Source organism: Oncorhynchus mykiss, chromosome 5, assembly GCF_057628025.1.
Source record: "Oncorhynchus mykiss isolate SJ-2025 chromosome 5, ASM5762802v1, whole genome shotgun sequence".
Taxonomy (NCBI): domain Eukaryota; kingdom Metazoa; phylum Chordata; class Actinopteri; order Salmoniformes; family Salmonidae; genus Oncorhynchus; species Oncorhynchus mykiss.
The window spans coordinates 97,249,316-97,261,771 of record NC_143026.1 but is presented as its reverse complement, the minus strand read 5'-3'; the positions used below and the strand labels follow the sequence as shown (position 1 = coordinate 97,261,771).

The 12,456-nt window shown below is 51.1% G+C and overlaps 1 protein-coding gene across 6 annotated transcripts in view; it reads left to right on the top strand.

Annotated features, from left to right (window-relative positions):
- The first annotated feature begins 1,600 nt into the window (after nt 1-1,600).
- LOC110524889 (cytoplasmic FMR1-interacting protein 1 homolog) overlaps nt 1,601-12,456 on the top strand; it is an 80,628-nt gene continuing 69,772 nt past the window's right edge. For 3 of the 6 annotated variants that reach the window (XM_090236530.1, XM_090236528.1, XM_090236531.1), the window contains exon 1: nt 1,613-1,903. The gene's annotated coding sequence lies outside the window, so the exon portion shown is untranslated. Of the gene's footprint in view, nt 1,904-12,456 lie in introns of all 6 variants that reach the window. The other 3 variants (XM_090236526.1, XM_090236529.1, XM_090236525.1) reach the window with 2 other exon arrangements.

Sequence of the window (12,456 nt, the reverse complement as noted above, 5' to 3'; positions counted from 1 at the left end):
GTGGGTTACCCCTGTATCGAGTGGAGTTAGGGTGGTGAGTTACCCCTGTGTAGAGTAGGGTTAGGGTGGTGAGTTATCCCTGTATAGAGTAGGGTTAGGGTGGTGAGTTACCCCTGTATAGAGTGGAGTTAGGGTGGTGAGTTACCCCTGTATAGAGTAGGGTTAGGGTGGTGAGTTACCCCTGTGTAGAGTAGGGTTAGGGTGGTGAGTTATCCCTGTATAGAGTAGGGTTAGGGTGGTGAGTTACCCCTGTATAGAGTGGAGTTAGGGTGGTGAGTTACCCCTGTATCGAGTGGAGTTAGGGTGGTGAGTTACCCCTGCATAGAGTAGGGTGGTGAGTTACCCCTGTATAGTGAAGGGTTAGGGTGTTGAGTTACCCCTGTATAGAGTGGAGTTAAGGTGGTGAGTTACCCCTGTATCGATTGGAGTTAGGGTGGTGAGTTACCCCTGTATAGAGTAGGGTTAGGGTGGTGAGTTACCCCTGTATAGAGTGGAGTTAGGGTGGTGAGTTACCCCTGTATCGAGTGGAGTTAGGGTGGTGAGTTACCCCTGCATAGAGTAGGGTGGTGAGTTACCCCTGTATAGAGTGGAGTTAGGGTGGTGAGATACCCTTGTATAGAGTAGGGTTAGGGTGGTGAGTTACCCCTGTATAGTGTAGGGTTAGGGTGGTGAGTTACCCCTGTACAGAGTAGGGAGGTGAGATACCCCTGTATAGAGTAGGGTTAGGGTGGTGAGTTACCCCTGTATAGTGTAGGGTTAGGGTGGTGAGTTACCCCTGTATAGAGTGGAGTTAGGGTGGTGAGTTACCCCTGTATCGATTGGAGTTAGGGTGGTGAGTTACCCCTGTATAGAGTAGGGTTAGGGTGGTGAGATACCCTTGTATAGAGTAGGGTTAGGGTGGTGAGTTACCCCTGTATAGTGTAGGGTTAGGGTGGTGAGTTACCCCTGTACAGAGTAGGGAGGTGAGATACCCCTGTATAGAGTTAGGGTGGTGAGTTACCCCTGTATAGAGTGGAGTTAGTGTGGTGAGTTACCCCTGTATCGAGTGGAGTTAGGGTGGTGAGATACCCTTGTATAGAGTAGGGTTAGGGTGGTGAGTTACCCCTGTATAGTGTAGGGTTAGGGTGGTGAGTTACCCCTGCATAGAGTAGGGTGGTGAGTTACCCCTGTATAGAGTGGAGTTAGGGTGGTGAGATACCCTTGTATAGAGTAGGGTTAGGGTGGTGAGTTACCCCTGTATAGTGTAGGGTTAGGGTGGTGAGTTACCCCTGTACAGAGTAGGGAGGTGAGATACCCCTGTATAGAGTTAGGGTGGTGAGTTACCCCTGTATAGAGTGGAGTTAGTGTGGTGAGTTACCCCTGTATCGAGTGGAGTTAGGGTGGACTACAAGGCTATGTTAAGTTCAATAAATAAATTACTATAGTAAGTGCATAGGTGCCAAATAAAGTTATATTTTATCAGCCAAAAATCTGCCAATTTCAAAGATGTATCTTTCTGTGAAACAAAAAAAAAGGCATTTATCTCGGCGTTCGCGTCATCACACTCCCTCATCTGATTGGTGGAGTAGGCTGACTCTGTGGTTATGGTAAGTAGTGAGGAGCCCTTTCCTGTGAGGTCGTTCCCCACACCGTCCCTAGCGGATAACATCTGCACCGCAGTGGAGGGGTTTCCTGTTCCATTTCCCTGCTTCAGTGGGACAGGAACTCCCTGTTCTCGACTCCCCGCCTGCCTGACGCGATAGCCTCAAACAGGGAAGAAGATTGCCCCAGACTAAAAAAAAACGGTGCTATTTATGCTTTTTCACCGCCATTGCTTTCCAGGGGCGTCAAGCTTATTAATATTAGTGTTGAATGGATTTCTAAGTCGTTGAAGTGGACCAAATTCCCAGGAAAACAACTCCGGGTGAGTATCTAATCAGTTCGGGAAGTTTTAGCTGTGTAACCAACGCCTACGAAAACTTTCTGTGATGTTTCTCTGGATGGGTGTTGCCTTTTGTGGCTTCGCGTTGTTTTACTCCTTATGGGTTTTCTATTCAAGAGAATTACCGTTTTTATCGAATTTAGACGATAAAAAAATTGCTTATGCGCTTATTATTTTGATTTAATTAATGAAAAGTTAACTCTATAAACTGCATATTTTCCTTCAACGCCCTAGGCCTCAAACAGTGCGACTAATCAGACTAGATAGGATCTTGACACGCAGGAATCTGACACAGATCCGCCCGTCGAGAGTAACTCTTATACAGGCGAGTCACAGGTTGCAGGAATTATTTGTACCAATCATGGTGGATGTTGACTGACACATCAATGAGAAAATACTAAAAGTGATCAAAATAATTGCCTGTTGGGGAAGTTACTGTGAAAGCTACTGGTTGATAATGACTCTCTTACAGGGCATTTGGAAAGTATTCAGACACCTTGACTTTTTCCACATTTTGTTATTTTACAGCCTCATTCTAAAATGGATTAAATGTTTTACTCATCAATTTACACACTATCATATTATGACAGAGTGAATGACATCTGGGGAGAGCTCTGAGACAGGATTGTGTCGAGGCACAGATCTGGGGAAGGGTACCAAAACATTTTCTGCAGCATTGAAGGTCCCCAAGAACACAGGGGCCTCCATCATTATTAAATGGAAGGAGTTTGGAACCACCAAGACTCTTCCTAGAGCTGGCTGCCCTGCCAAACGGAGCAATCGGGAGGAGGGCCTTGGTCAGGGAGGTGACCAAGAACCCGATGGGCACTCTGACAGAAATCTAGAGATCCTCTGTGGAGATGGAAGAGCCTTCCAGAAGGACAGCCATCGCTGCAGCACTCCACCAATCAGGCCTTTATGGTAAAGTGGCCAGACGGAATTCAGGGTGGTCAGAACATGAGTAACAAGATTCTTTGGTCTGATGAAACTAAGATTGAACTCTTTGGCCTGAATGCCAAGCGTCACATCTGGAGGAAACCTGGCACCATCCCTACGGTGAAGCATGGTGATGGCAGCGTCACATCTGGAGGAAACCTGGCACCATCCCTACGGTGAAGCATGGTGGTGGCAGCGTCACATCTGGAGGAAACCTGGCACCATCCCTACGGTGAAGCATGGTGGTGGCAGCGTCACATCTGGAGGAAACCTGGCACCATCCCTACGGTGAAGCATGGTGATGGCAGCGTCACATCTGGAGGAAACCTGGCACCATCCCTACGGTGAAGCATGGTGATGGCAGAATTAAGGGAAAGATGAACAGAGCAAAGTACAGCGAGATTCTTGACGAAAACCTGCTCCAGAGCCCTCAGGACCTCAGACTGGGGGTGAAGGTTCCCCTTCCAACTGAACAACGATCCTGTGTTGTCTTGGCACACAGCCAAGACAACACAGGAGTGGCTTCTGGACAAGTCTTTGAATGTCTGGACAAGTCTCTGAATGTCCTTGAGTGGACCGGACTTGAACCCAATCTAACATCTCTGTAGAGACCTGATAATAGCTGTGCAGCGGCGCTCCCCGTCCAACCTGACAGAGATTGAGAGGATCTGCAGAGAGGAATGGTGAAACTCCCCAAATACAGGTGTGCCAAGCTTGTAGCGTCATACCCAAGAAGACTTGATGCTGTATGTGCTGCCAAATGTGCCTCAACAAAGAACTGAGTAAAGCGTCTGAATACTTATGTAAATGTGATATAAAAAATAAAAAAAACATTTGCTAAAATCTCAACTTGTTTTTGCTTTGTCATTATGGGTAATTGTATGTAGCTTGAGGGGGGGAAACACAATGTAATCCACTTTAGAATAAAGGCTGTAATGTAACAAAGGTGGAAAACGTCAAGGGGTCTGAATACTTGTCCGAATGCACACGCTCTGATTGGACGAAGACGTCTTCTGTAGGGGGGAGTTTTGCTAACAGCCGTCTGAACATTAACAGGCATCACTCGCTATTTTGGATGTATAAGGACTAAGGCGATATGGACTAAAAATAATATCTAAGCTCAGCAGAAAAAGAAACGTCCTTTCACTGTCTTCTGCATTTATTTTCAGCAACTGAGACATAAACTGAACAAGTTCCACAGACATGTGACTAACAGAAATGTATTAATATGTCCCTGAACAAAGGGTGGGGTCAAAATCAAAAGTAACAGTCAGTCTCTGGTGTGGCCACCAGCTGCATTAAGTACTGCAGTGCATCTCCTCCTCATGGACTGCACCAGATTTGCCAGTTCTTGCAGTGAGATGTTACCCCACTCTTCCACCAAGGCACCTGCAAGTTCCCGGACATTTCTGGGGGCAATGGCCCTAGCCCTCACCCTCCGATCCAACAGGTCCCAGACGTGCTCAATGGGATTAAGATCATTCCTTGCAGGAAATCACACACAGAACGAGCAGTATGGCTGGAGGGTCATGGAGGGTCAGGATGAGCCTGCAGGAAGGGTACCACGTGAGGGAGGAGGATGTCTTCCCTGTAACGCACAGCATTGAAATTGCCTGCAATGACAACAAGCTCAGTCCGATGATGCTGTGACACTCCACACCATGACGGACCCTCCACCTCCAAATCGATCCCTCTCCAGAGTACAGGCCTCGGTGTAACGCTCATTCCTTCGACAATAAATGCGAATCCGACCATCATCCCATGTGAGGCAAAACCACAACTCGTCAGTGAAGAGCACTTTTTACCAGTCCTGTCTGGTCCAGCGACGGTGGGTTTGTGCCCATAGGCGATGTTGTTGCCGGTGATGTCTGGTGAGGACCTGCCTTACAACAGGCCTACAAGCCCTCAGTCCAGCCTCTCTCAGCCTATTGCAGACAGTCTGAGCACTGATGGAGGGATTGTGTGTTCCTGGTGTAACTCGGGCAGTTGTTGTTGCCATCCTGTATATGTCCCGCAGGTGTGATGTTCGGATGTACCGATCCTGTGCAGGAGTTGTTACACATGGTCTGCCACTGCGTGGACGATCAGCTGTCCATCCTGTCTCCCTGTAGTGCTGTCTTAGGCGTCTCACAGTATGGACATTTCAATTTATTGCCCTGGCCACATCAGTCCTCATGCCTCCTTGCAACATGCCTAAGGCATGTTCATGCAGATGAGCAGGGACACTCTTTTTCAGAGTCAGTAGAAAGGCCTCTTTAGTGTCCTAAACGTTCATAACTGTGACCTTAATTGCCTACCGTCTGTAAACTGTTAGTGTCTTAATGACCGTTCCACAGGTGCTTGTTCATTATTTGTTTATGATTCATTGAACAAGCATGGGAAACAGTGTTTAAACCCTTTACAATGAAGGTCTGTGAAGTGTTTTAGATTTTTACGAATTATCTTTGAAAGACAGGGTCCTGAAAATGGGACTTTGCTTTTTTTACTGAGTTTACACCATAGCTATATACATACATACATACATACATACATACATACATATGATTAGTCCGTTCGACGCGTTTCCACTGCTCCAGAGTCCAATGGCGGTGAGCTTATCACCACTCCAGCTGACGCTTGGCACTGTGCATGGTGATCTTAGGCTTGTGTGCGGCTGCTAGGCCATGGAAACCCATTTCATGAAGCTCCCTGATTAATTAACCGGACTGCCAGATGGTGAAGTGATTCATCACTCCAGAGAAGGTGTTTCTACTGCTCCAGAGTCCAATGGCGGTGAGCTTATCACCACTCCAGCTGATGCTTGGCATTGTGCATGGTGATTTCATGCTTATGTACGGCTGCTAGGCCATGAACACTTCTTATGCTGACGTTGCTTCCAGGGGTAGTTTGGAACACGGTAGTGAGTGTCGCCACCGAGGACAGACGATTTTTACACGCTACACGTTTCATCACTCAGTGGTCCTGTTCTGTGAGCTTGTGTGGCCTACCACGTCACAGCTGAGCCGTTGTTGCTCCTAGAAGTTTCCGCTTCACAATAACAGCACTTACACTGGGCCAGTTCTAGCAGGGCAGACATTTGACAAACAGATTTGTTGGAAAGGTGGCATCCTATGACGGTGCCACGTTGAAAGTCAATCAAATTGCAATTAAATGTATTTGTAAAGGCCTTTTTACATCAGCAGTTGTCCCAAAGTTCTATACAGAAACCCGAGGTAGCACGTCTGGTGAACAAGTCTGGGTTCCATAGCCGCAGGCAGAACAGTTGAAACTGGAGCAGAAGCACGACCAGGTGGACTGGGGACAGCAAGGAGTCATCAGGCCAGGTAGTTCTGAGGCATGGTCCCAGGGCTCAGTTCCTCTGGGAGGGGAGGGAGAGAATTAGAGTGATCATACTTAAATTCACACAGGACACCAGATAAGACAGGAGAATTTCACCAGATATAACAGACTGACCCTAGCCCCCCGACACAAATTATTGCAACATAGATACTGGAGGCTGAGACAAGGGTGGGTTGGGGGACACTGTGGCCCCGTCTGACGATACCCCCAGACAGGGTCAACCAGGCAGAGTATAACCCCACCCACTTAGCCAATGCACAGCCCCAACACCACGAGAGGCATATCAACAGACCACCAACTTACGACCCTGAGGCAAGGCTGAGTATAGCCACGAAGGTATCATCCACTGCACCAGCCTGAGGGGCTGCGAAACCTGACAGGAAGATCACGTCAGTGACTCACCCCTTCTAGGACTGTCATGCAAGAGCGCTACTAAGCCAGTGACTCAGCCCCCGTAATAGGGTCAGAGGCAGAGAATCCCAGTAGAGAGAGGGGAGCCAGCCAGTCAGAGACAGCAAGAGTGGTTCGTTGCTCCTCCTCCTCTCCAATCCTTACATCTTATGGTTCCACAGGAAAAGGGTAGTAAAACCTTGAAATACTCCCTTCAGATCTGTCCTCACCTCCTGACCTCAACCCCTCCTTCCCCTAGTCCACAGATGTCCATCTGTCTCCCCTGTATCAACACGTTGCTCTGCTCCCGTCCCCCAACACATTCCACAGCCACTCTGTCTTTCTACAGATCTCTCTCCTTAATATGCGTCTGATCTATCATGTCTTATCTCAATGTTCAAAATGTCAAATCCAACAATACTGAACAAAAATATAAATGCAACAATTTCAACGATTTTACTGAGTTACAGTTCATGGAAGGAAATCAGTCAATTGAAATAAATTCACAAAGCTCTTATCTATGGATTTCACTTGCCTGGGCAGGGGAGCAGGGGTACAGTGGGCGCAGGGGTGCAGGGGTGCAGCAGACGCAGTGGGTGCAGCGGGCGCAGTGGGCGCAGGGGTGCAGGGGTGCAGCAGACGCAGTGGGTGCAGGGGTGCAGCTATGGGTGGGGAGTTTTTGCAGGTATGGAACGTTTCTGGGATTTTTGTAATTTCAGCTCATGAAACATGGGACCAACACTTTACATGTTGCGTTTCTTCTATTTGTGTTCAGTGTAGTTCAGCTACCACCTGCAAAATGTCTAGTAGTTGAACTACTAGTTGACCTACGTGTCGGTCACTGCTGTTGGGTTGTTATTGAGGAACAGAGATTTCAAAGTTGACATTTCATTCTTTCTGAACTGAAGTCATATCCATTGCTCTGCAAAAATCAAGGTTTAAATTGTATTTGGTGTCAGTGCATACGAACCAGATGTCTGTAGTGACTTATATTGTTGATTTATAAATGTGGTTTCTATGTACTCGTATCATATCTGTTGGGTGTGGGCTGGGTGGCATGGCCCAGGTTCCTACAAAACCACAATGTAACCATTCACCGGTTGGTTGGATCCTTGCTTTGTAATACACCCACTATCCTGTAGTCATTCTGCCACCACTAACCAATTCTGCAATTAGATAAGGAGAAGTTTATCTTAAAGCTCAACACGTCTCTATTGAGACCAGATAGGCCTAGATCTAGTCTACTGTAGGCCCTCCAGCAGTCTGGTATAGGCCCTCCAGCAGTCTGGTATAGGCCCTCCAGCAGTCTGGTATAGGCCCTCCTGCAGTCTGGTATAGGCCCTCCTGCAGTCTGGTATAGGCCCTCCAGCAGTCTGGTATAGGCCCTCCAGCAGTCTGGTATAGGCCCTCCAGCAGTCTAGTATAGGCCCTCCAGCAGTCTGGTATAGGCCCTCCAGCAGTCTAGTATAGGCCCTCCAGCAGTCTGGTATAGGCCCTCCAGCAGTCTAGTATAGGCCCTCCAGCAGTCTGGTATAGGCCCTCCAGCAGTCTGGTATAGGCCCTCCAGCAGTCTGGTATAGGCCCTCCAGCAGTCTAGTATAGGCCCTCCAGCAGTCTGGTATAGGCCCTCCAGCAGTCTAGTATAGGCCCTCCAGCAGTCTGGTATAGGCCCTCCAGCAGTCTAGTATAGGCCCTCCAGCAGTCTGGTATAGGCCCTCCAGCAGTCTAGTATAGGCCCTCCAGCAGTCTGGTATAGGCCCTCCAGCAGTCTAGTATAGGCCCTCCAGCAGTCTAGTATAGGCCCTCCAGCAGTCTGGTATAGGCCCTCCAGCAGTCTGGTATAGGCCCTCCTGCAGTCTGGTATAGGCCCTCCAGCAGTCTGGTATAGGCCCTCCAGCAGTCTGGTATAGGCCCTCCTGCAGTCTGGTATAGGCCCTCCTGCAGTCTGGTATAGGCCCTCCAGCAGTCTGGTATAGGCCCTCCAGCAGTCTAGTATAGGCCCTCCAGCAGTCTGGTATAGGCCCTCCAGCAGTCTGGTATAGGCCCTCCAGCAGTCTGGTATAGGCCCTCCAGCAGTCTGGTATAGGCCCTCCAGCAGTCTGGTATAGGCCCTCCAGCAGTCTAGTATAGGCCCTCCAGCAGTCTGGTATAGGCCCTCCAGCAGTCTAGTATAGGCCCTCCAGCAGTCTAGTATAGGCCCTCCAGCAGTCTGGTATAGGCCCTCCAGCAGTCTGGTATAGGCCCTCCTGCAGTCTGGTATAGGCCCTCCAGCAGTCTGGTATAGGCCCTCCAGCAGTCTGGTATAGGCCCTCCAGCAGTCTGGTATAGGCCCTCCAGCAGTCTGGTATAGGCCCTCCAGCAGTCTGGTATAGGCCCTCCTGCAGTCTAGTATAGGCCCTCCAGCAGTCTGGTATAGGCCCTCCAGCAGTCTAGTATAGGCCCTCCAGCAGTCTAGTATAGGCCCTCCAGCAGTCTGGTATAGGCCCTCCAGCAGTCTGGTATAGGCCCTCCAGCAGTCTGATATAGGCCCTCCAGCAGTCTAGTATAGGCCCTCCAGCAGTCTGGTATAGGCCCTCCAGCAGTCTGGTATAGGCCCTCCAGCAGTCTAGTATAGGCCCTCCAGCAGTCTAGTATAGGCCCTCCAGCAGTCTGATATAGGCCCTCCAGCAGTCTGGTATAGGCCCTCCAGCAGTCTGATATAGGCCCTCCAGCAGTCTGGTATAGGCCCTCCAGCAGTCTGGTATAGGCCCTCCAGCAGTCTGGTATAGGCCCTCCTGCAGTCTGGTATAGGCCCTCCAGCAGTCTGATATAGGCCCTCCAGCAGTCTAGTATAGGCCCTCCAGCAGTCTGGTATAGGCCCTCCAGCAGTCTGGTATAGGCCCTCCAGCAGTCTAGTATAGGCCCTCCAGCAGTCTAGTATAGGCCCTCCAGCAGTCTGATATAGGCCCTCCAGCAGTCTGGTATAGGCCCTCCTGCAGTCTGGTATAGGCCCTCCAGCAGTCTGGTATAGGCCCTCCAGCAGTCTAGTATAGGCCCTCCAGCAGTCTGGTATAGGCCCTCCAGCAGTCTAGTATAGGCCCTCCAGCAGTCTGGTATAGGCCCTCCAGCAGTCTAGTATAGGCCCTCCAGCAGTCTGGTATAGGCCCTCCAGCAGTCTAGTATAGGCCCTCCAGCAGTCTAGTATAGGCCCTCCAGCAGTCTGGTATAGGCCCTCCAGCAGTCTGGTATAGGCCCTCCTGCAGTCTGGTATAGGCCCTCCAGCAGTCTGGTATAGGCCCTCCAGCAGTCTGGTATAGGCCCTCCTGCAGTCTGGTATAGGCCCTCCTGCAGTCTGGTATAGGCCCTCCAGCAGTCTGGTATAGGCCCTCCAGCAGTCTAGTATAGGCCCTCCAGCAGTCTGGTATAGGCCCTCCAGCAGTCTGGTATAGGCCCTCCAGCAGTCTGGTATAGGCCCTCCAGCAGTCTGGTATAGGCCCTCCAGCAGTCTGGTATAGGCCCTCCAGCAGTCTAGTATAGGCCCTCCAGCAGTCTGGTATAGGCCCTCCAGCAGTCTAGTATAGGCCCTCCAGCAGTCTAGTATAGGCCCTCCAGCAGTCTGGTATAGGCCCTCCAGCAGTCTGGTATAGGCCCTCCTGCAGTCTGGTATAGGCCCTCCAGCAGTCTGGTATAGGCCCTCCAGCAGTCTGGTATAGGCCCTCCAGCAGTCTGGTATAGGCCCTCCAGCAGTCTGGTATAGGCCCTCCAGCAGTCTGGTATAGGCCCTCCTGCAGTCTAGTATAGGCCCTCCAGCAGTCTGGTATAGGCCCTCCAGCAGTCTAGTATAGGCCCTCCAGCAGTCTAGTATAGGCCCTCCAGCAGTCTGGTATAGGCCCTCCAGCAGTCTGGTATAGGCCCTCCAGCAGTCTGATATAGGCCCTCCAGCAGTCTAGTATAGGCCCTCCAGCAGTCTGGTATAGGCCCTCCAGCAGTCTGGTATAGGCCCTCCAGCAGTCTAGTATAGGCCCTCCAGCAGTCTAGTATAGGCCCTCCAGCAGTCTGATATAGGCCCTCCAGCAGTCTGGTATAGGCCCTCCAGCAGTCTGATATAGGCCCTCCAGCAGTCTGGTATAGGCCCTCCAGCAGTCTGGTATAGGCCCTCCAGCAGTCTGGTATAGGCCCTCCTGCAGTCTGGTATAGGCCCTCCAGCAGTCTGATATAGGCCCTCCAGCAGTCTAGTATAGGCCCTCCAGCAGTCTGGTATAGGCCCTCCAGCAGTCTGGTATAGGCCCTCCAGCAGTCTAGTATAGGCCCTCCAGCAGTCTAGTATAGGCCCTCCAGCAGTCTGATATAGGCCCTCCAGCAGTCTGGTATAGGCCCTCCAGCAGTCTGATATAGGCCCTCCAGCAGTCTAGTATAGGCCCTCCAGCAGTCTGGTATAGGCCCTCCAGCAGTCTGGTATAGGCCCTCCAGCAGTCTGGTATAGGCCCTCCAGCAGTCTAGTATAGGCCCTCCAGCAGTCTAGTATAGGCCCTCCAGCAGTCTGGTATAGGCCCTCCAGCAGTCTGGTATAGGCCCTCCAGCAGTCTAGTATAGGCCCTCCAGCAGTCTAGTATAGGCCCTCCTGCAGTCTGGTATAGGCCCTCCTGCAGTCTGGTATAGGCCCTCCAGCAGTCTAGTATAGGCCCTCCAGCAGTCTAGTATAGGCCCTCCAGCAGTCTGGTATAGGCCCTCCTGCAGTCTGGTATAGGCCCTCCAGCAGTCTAGTATAGGCCCTCCAGCAGTCTAGTATAGGCCCTCCAGCAGTCTGGTATAGGCCCTCCAGCAGTCTGATATAGGCCCTCCAGCAGTCTAGTATAGGCCCTCCAGCAGTCTGGTATAGGCCCTCCAGCAGTCTGGTATAGGCCCTCCAGCAGTCTGGTATAGGCCCTCCAGCAGTCTGGTATAGGCCCTCCAGCAGTCTGATATAGGCCCTCCAGCAGTCTAGTATAGGCCCTCCAGCAGTCTGGTATAGGCCCTCCAGCAGTCTAGTATAGGCCCTCCAGCAGTCTGGTATAGGCCCTCCTGCAGTCTGATATAGTCCCTCCAGCAGTCTGGTATACGCCCTCCAGCAGTCTGGTATAGGCCCTCCAGCAGTCTGATATAGGCCCTCCAGCAGTCTAGTATAGGCCCTCCAGCAGTCTGGTATAGGCCCTCCAGCAGTCTAGTATAGGCCCTCCAGCAGTCTGGTATAGGCCCTCCTGCAGTCTGATATAGGCCCTCCAGCAGTCTAGTATAGGCCCTCCAGCAGTCTGGTATACGCCCTCCAGCAGTCTAGTATAGGCCCTCCAGCAGTCTAGTATAGGCCCTCCAGCAGTCTGGTATAGGCCCTCCAGCAGTCTAGTATAGGCCCTCCAGCAGTCTGGTATAGGCCCTCCAGCAGTCTGGTATAGGCCCTCCAGCAGTCTGGTATAGGCCCTCCTGCAATCTGGTATAGGCCCTCCAACAGTCTAGTATAGGCCCTCCAGCAGTCTAGTATAGGCCCTCCAGCAGTCTGGTATAGGCCCTCCAGCAGTCTAGTATAGGCCCTCCAGCAGTCTAGTATAGGCCCTCCAGCAGTCTGGTATAGGCCCTCCAGCAGTCTGGTATAGGCCCTCCAGCAGTCTGGTATAGGCCCTCCAGCAGTCTAGTATAGGCCCTCCAGCAGTCTAGTATAGGCCCTCCAGCAGTCTGGTATAGGCCCTCCAGCAGTCTAGTATAGGCCCTCCAGCAGTCTGGTATAGGCCCTCCAGCAGTCTAGTATAGGCCCTCTAGCAGTCTGGTATAGGCCCTCCAGCAGTCTAGTATAGGCCCTCCAGCAGTCTAGTATAGGCCCTCCAGCAGTCTAGTATAGGCCCTCCAGCAGTCTGGTATAG